Source organism: Zingiber officinale, chromosome 3B (genome assembly GCF_018446385.1).
Source record: "Zingiber officinale cultivar Zhangliang chromosome 3B, Zo_v1.1, whole genome shotgun sequence".
Taxonomy (NCBI): Eukaryota; Viridiplantae; Streptophyta; class Magnoliopsida; order Zingiberales; family Zingiberaceae; genus Zingiber; species Zingiber officinale.
The window spans coordinates 36,563,080-36,570,089 of record NC_055991.1 but is presented as its reverse complement, the minus strand read 5'-3'; the positions used below and the strand labels follow the sequence as shown (position 1 = coordinate 36,570,089).

The 7,010-nt window shown below is 43.2% G+C and overlaps 1 non-coding gene across 1 annotated transcript; it reads left to right on the top strand.

Moving 5' to 3' along the window:
- Nucleotides 1-313: 313 nt before the first annotated feature.
- On the top strand, nt 314-419 carry LOC121968763. The gene has a single exon (XR_006108300.1). It is a non-coding gene; the product is annotated as a small nucleolar RNA R71 (small nucleolar RNA).
- The last annotated feature ends 6,591 nt before the right edge of the window (nt 420-7,010 follow it).

The following is a 7,010-nucleotide window of genomic DNA, read 5'->3' as shown; positions in this document are numbered from 1 at the left end:
ATCAAGCTTTGCCCCCAAATGTTTGAACTCCTCACTCTGTGACTTGTGAATTTCAACATTTTTAGGTGGTTGAATTTCATTTTGTTTGACAGGCTCTCTTACATTTATAGCTTGCACTTTTTGAATATCTGAGGGAAATTCCATCCAACTTTTGTTCGACCATTCATGGAGGTTCAATGTCACTTGATCAATTAACGAATAAGCTTCATCTACACTTTTGTCCATAAAAGAACCTCCAGCTGATGAATCCAATAAAGTCTTGTCTGAGAAAGAAATTCCCCCATAGAATATGTGCAAAATCAACCATTTTTCAAAACCATGATGAGGGCACTATCTTTGAAGACTCTTGAATCTATCCCATGCTTCAAATAATGATTCTCCATATGCCTGAGAAAAATTTGTTATGCAATTCCTCATATACACCGTTCTACTTGGAGGAAAAAAATGATTCAGAAATTGCTTCTCCAATTGTTCCCAACTTGTGATGCTTTGAGGACAGAGAGAATATAGCCAAGTCCTTGCTTTATCCTTGATACTGAAAGGAAATATCATCAATCGAACTGCATTTGCTGATACTCCTTCACATTTCACCAAATCACAAATCTCTAAAAATGTTTCAAGATGCAGATAAGGACTTTCTGATACTTCTCCTCCAAATTTGTGACCTTGTATCATGAAAATTATCTCTGGGTCTAGTTGGAAACTTTCTACTTCAATTTGAGGTTGCACAATGGGAGATAAAAATCTTGCAGAAAAGGGTGTAGAAAAATTTCTCATGGTCCTGCTTGACATGTTAGTGCTCATGGATATTCAAGAAGAAAAAGAAAATTATCAAGAATCAAAAACAAGAAATAAAATGCAATATGAAAAGCAAGAAAGCAAATGCAAAATTTAAATTGCAAGAAAGAAAGTGCATAATGAAAACAAGAAAGAAAAGATAAAAGAAAAAAGAAAAATGTCTAGAATAATTCATATGCTAAAAATTGCAAGATATGTTTACAAAAGAAAAGAAGAAAGAAACAAGATCAAAAGAGAAAACAAAGAAAAGTTAGATTAGAGTACTAGAAATCAAGAATGCAAAGTTAGAATTAGAATTCCAACAAAAAGAGTTGTCAAGAATGTTATTCAAGAAAGGAAAAACTTACGAAAACAGAATTCTAACAATTAGTTATAACTATGCAAATCAAAAGAAAAAAAAAATTATGTTTAGTCTAACTCAATTGATAATTCCTAATGTTATAGCGCAGTCCCCGGCGACGGCTCCACTCCGCAAGTGTACGGAAATGTCGCAAGTAATATAAAAGATTATCATATCCACAAGGACTGGAATAAGCACTAGAAATGTCTCAATGCGAATTAGCTAAACAACTATCCAATCGTTTCAAAAGCAAAGTAAAGTTAAACAAATCTAATATTAGAGATCAACAAACAAGAGTTTAATGTTTTGGGTTATGATAAAGGGAGATTCTAGGAGTTTCGGTTTCTTTGTAAGATTTCTTGAATGTAAATGGTTCACCAATTCTTATTCCTCAATTGCCAAACATGTAGAAAGTTGTCGGTTCCCTCTTGCAATAGACAACCGGCTAAGGACTGAGAAATGTATCTAAATAGGATTAATTAGACATGAACCTACGTTGTCCTTACACAGAAGCGCACCTATTACTATGCCTTCCTCGGATATCAACATAGAAGCCCACAACTTATTAATCTATAAAGATACAAGAAGCTAATCATAGAATCCATCCTACTCTCTTGAATATTCCTATTTCCTCTTCAAGATTATCTCTCAAACGTCCTTACACGGGCTTGCACCTGTCACGTGGATCCCTCGGATGATCGAGTGAGAGTTTATCCTTACCAAGTCCATAAGAAATCCAAACAATCAATCAAGAATGAGAATTAAGCACAAACCACCATCAATCATTCAAGATCTAATTGATACAAGCAAGATAATGTCATTGAAACAAGAAAATGGCAAATCCATAAGAGATTACATCAATCCATCATACAAATACTCCCTTAATCCTAGAATACAAGATCTACTCCATGAATCGAGGAAAACCGAAAGAATAGAGATTACAAGCATTCCTTGAATCCCCAATCCAAGAAAACAAGAAGAGGGGAAAAGAAAACTTATCTACGAAGAAGCCTTGTCTTGGATCCAATCCTTGCTCGGAGCCGAATCGCCAAGAACTCCTTGAATCGCCAAATCCTCCCAAGAATGGGAGAAAATCACCAAATCTTGCCTTCTCCCAAGGGGAGATCCCTTTCAATTCATGAAGAAGGGTTTAAATAGAGGAGGAATCGGGCGCCACGGCCCGTGACACGCCGTGTGAGATTCACACCCATGTCGATTCCCTCTCTCGCCAAACTGCAGTAGTGTCACTCCACACGGCGAACCCTTCTGCTCTCTGGAAATGCTACACGGCCGTGTGGTGCACACGGCTGCTTGGTCTCTGGAAGTCTCACACGGCCATGTAGATCCACACGGCCATGTAAGGCTTCTGCTCTGGTTGGCTTCAAATCTTGACACGGCCGTGCGAGGTTCACACAGCCATGTCATCTTCTCTTCTGTTGGTGCCAAACTCCACACGGCCCGAGCTCCATACCAGTGCAGGGCCGTGTGAGGTACACGGCCCGGTGCTTTCTCCCTTCGTCTCCTCCAATGCATGCCCAAAGATGTAGATTCTTCACCAAATCGACTCATGCAGAAAATGCACAAAAGCGGATCTCGAACCAAAAGAGTAAATATGCTAAAAGGAAAGTGGAAGTATAAAATGCATAGATCAAACATGCTCAAAGTATGTAAATGTGCGTAAAACATGCATAAAAGAGTATAATCTCGCACATCGGGTGCTCTGAAAGCAGAGTACTCTGTCCAAGCATGCCAAATCTTTGCTGGAGGAGCTGCTCCTATTGTGAAGATTGGGTTTCGCCCTCCTCGATATGCCTCGACTAGACTGTCCTCGACTGACCCTCAGGCCGTGTCTTGAGCCTTGGTGACAATCTCGGCTCAGGTGCCCGGGCAAGCAAACTGACTGTCCCAGAGAGCAAGCTGGGGTGAGGTGATCTCTGGATCCACATCTGAAACAATGAGTATCACCGGAAGGTGGTTGCCGGTTCTGCTGTGAAAACCGGGAACGTCCTGAAGACGACCGCCCTGATTTCTGAGGCCTACGAGACGCCCCAGAAGTACCCTGACCTGACCCTCTGCGACTACTCTGAGGCTATCCTGTCGCCTGAGTCTGTTGGACCTGCCCTGATGTCTGACCCGTATGCTTTATTTTCCTGCCCTGCTGGAATCCTAGCTCGTACAGCGACAATATCAGTGAGCTGTGTCGGGACGGCTGCAGGAACTGGCGGAAACACTGGAACTGATACTACAGGTGGTACCGCTGAATAAACCGAAGGAGGAACTCCCGGTGCTGCTGTATATACCGGAGCATAAGCCGTCGGTGGTACTGCCTGGGGAACAAAAGTGGTGGCAGCTGGAGGTACGGTAGGTAATGGTACCAGATATGGTGCAGCTGCTGCTACTGTAGGCATTGGGGGCACAGGTGCCACTGGTGTCGGGTACACTGTAGGTCCAGGTGGCAGTGGTGCCGAGTACGTCGTAGGCTGCTCTGGAGCAAATGTCGGGTACGCCAATGGTACACCTGATGATACCGTAAATATAGTAGGAGTGGATACCGTCGGTGTGGCCAAAGTAGGTATCTCTACAGGAGCTATCGGGATTTGAGAGCCCGATGCTCCCGCCGCATCCTGAGTTTGTCCCTGACTGACAGGCTCATCAATAGTGGGCATCTCTGGCATATCCAGAGATCCCGTGGTCCTCCCACGTGGTCGTCCAGCACCACGTCTCGCAGCAATACGTGTGGATCGTCTCATATATGTTAAATTAAATTACAGATATTACTACAAGTATAAAAATCATAAAATAACAACATACCTATTTGCTGTCTGGAGATGTTCCGTCGCTGTCCAGTCCCCAATTTGACCTCAAAATTCTGAACGAGAATATCGCCGAAAATCCAATAAATCCGAAACGGAAATCCGAAACATAGCCATATCGAAATCCGAAAATGCCCAGTTTAACTCGCAAACCTGGCTAACCCAATTATCCTGAATACCAACAACCGGTATCCGATAAATCTCCAGAACACCAAAAGCAGGTATCATAACCTGCTCTGATACCACTAAATTGGTATCAGATAAATCCCGAAAATCTAAAATACGAAACAAAAGATCGTAAAACTGTGCTCTGATACCACTAAATTGTCACGCCCCAGAGGAGTCCCTGTCCGAAGAAATTTCGGCAGCATCTCCCCTGTACGGCGGACAATCTGAAACTTCTACATAACCCATATACCTCAGCCACAGGCAGCTGGAATAATAACAGTAAATAAAATCAATCACCACGCAGTTTATATATGTATTTAGCCTCTGGCTGTCACAACCACGCAGTTAATAAAATAAACAACATAGTAATACTTTGACTCGAAATCAACCCTACTCAACTACACTCGTAAAGCCCAAATCCGATTTTTCTTACCTCTTCTGCCGTCCAGGCAGGCATGTAGTAGAATAAAATCGAAAACAAATCCATCAACGAGACAAATTATATAATATCTAAGTATTCAACATCCAAATCCAAATATAGTCAAGTGAGAATCAAAAACAATACAAACGATAGCAAATAGATGGAGGTCTGCAGGGATCTAGCACTACGTGCTGTGGGGGCTAGCGACTGGAACTCCCTCCGGACAGCATCAACCTGAAAATAACAACAATGGAGGCGGGGTGAGTCCAACACTCAGCAGGTATAATTGATAAAAGATAAAAATGCATCTGAAGTAACAGGAGAATACTGTACTAACCAGGTCCTGAATATAAGGTCAAACAGTCCGAGTGGTATAGGGATCCTGTATGCATGTCAAACATAGGTATCCAAACAATATGCAGCATATAAATGCAGTAACCACAAACACAAGCAACAAATGCATCATGCATATGATGCCAATGATGCGTCCTGGTCACCCCTGACGCCAGTCGATCATCTCATACAAAAGTGAGGCCGAGTGGGTAAGACTGTGACAACCGTGCACTCTGTCGTCACTACTCCTGATGAGTGACCGAGTGGACGGGATGCTGTCGGAGTACACCTATCCTCCTACCCCAAATCATAGATGGGGGAGCGCAATGCTCTCAACTCCCGGTACACGATGACGGGGAGGAATCCCTGCCGGATAACACGTTGTGTCACACTACCCATGAGCGGACCAACGGTGCCTAACAGAGTCCCTGCTGCAACACACTCTGCCTGAATCGACCACTAACCCATGAGTGGTGGTTTGTGCAGATCCATGTAACTGGCGATGTGCTCAACAATAATGGAGCGGACTATCGCACAGCATGCAATCATGCAAATGATGCATGGCAATAACCATATAAACATCCTGACCTAATCCATATATATAGAAAAGTGCACCCTGGGTCAACGAATCATATCGAATCAAAGGTACACAGAAGGTATAAAAACCTAGGTCCTGAACATGGTGAAGCATGGTATATCACTACCCCTATAAGCATGTATAGACAGGTAAAGTATACATGGGATGCAAAATAAATCAATCAATCAAACATGTACCAAGATTTGGGTAGTGATTAACCGGAATAGATAAGAAACATAATTACTGAAACATGTTAATTCCATTACTAAGCATATCAAAGACAAAAAAAAGTCAAAAGTACCCACCTCCGAAAATAGAAAGGTCCAATCTGACTCCGAGATACTCGTCTCGCGTCAAGGTTCTGTAATATTTATAGTTTCCAGGTTTAGCTAGCTTCATATAGATAAAATAGCTAAATCAAATCCACGAGAAGCTAACATAAATCCAACAATTAACTAGGGTTAACTTACCTTAACCCTAATCATACTATCAGACCAATTCCAATTATACATATACAACCAATTACAAAAATCTAACTCATACCTAATCCAACCTAATTAAATATCTTACCTCAACACCAAAGTCTCCTCTATTGATCCACAACAAGTAGTTGTTGTCGGGACAAGGGCAGCCGCTGAAACCAGATACACCACCGTCGAATTTAATCTAAAATTAGAGACTACCACCCTTAGTTAGCATAACCTTTCACACAACCCAAGTGCTGCTCACGGTAGGGTTAAGAACTAGATCACAGAATTGAAAACAAAAACAAACCCTAAGCCTTACCTCAAGTTCCACAACCTAGAAATCCAAATCAACCTCGCTGCTGGAATCCAAGAGTTGCTGCTCAATAGGGTTGTTTACCGCTAGAAGGTGGCTGCCGGAAATTAGAAACACCCCTCAAAGCACAAAAACCCCACCAATCCGTTACCTAGAGTGGCAGCAAGGAAAGGGTCGGCGTCGGCAGTGGCGGCGGCGCGAGGTGGCAGGGCAGAGGCGTCGGCGCTCAGTGGCTGGCACAGAGGAAAGAAGGGAGAATGGCAGCGATGTCTCGTGAGGCGGCGGTGCTGCTCTCGTCGCCGGCGGCAGAGGATCGGCAGTGGCTCACGCAACGCCTGTGCTTATGCTGTGGAGTCGGCGTCGCTGTTGTGGAGAAGGAGAGAAAGGAAAACGGGAGCAAAGGAGAGGAGGAAAAGAAGCAAAACCCTAGCCGAGGGGTTTTGTACTCGGGTAGGAGGAACTGCTCGTGCTGTCGGTTAGGGCACGGGGAGAAGGCGCGCGCGAAGGGAAGGAAACGGCGAGGAAGAGAAGAAAATATAAAGAAAAAGAAAAAGAAAAAGAAAAAAGGAAAAGAAAATAAAACTTTTCCTCATTAAAACAGGGTAACCTAAACAGGCTTTTCCGGCCCCCGTTTTTATCCCCGTGAACTTATCCGTACGAGCTCCGAAAAATTCCCGGAAAATTTCCAAAAATTCCGGAAAAATTCCCTTATTAATATTCGCCTATTTCCGGTATTTTACAAGTGCCGACCTAGCGCCGCCGAACTCGCGCCTTCTCTAC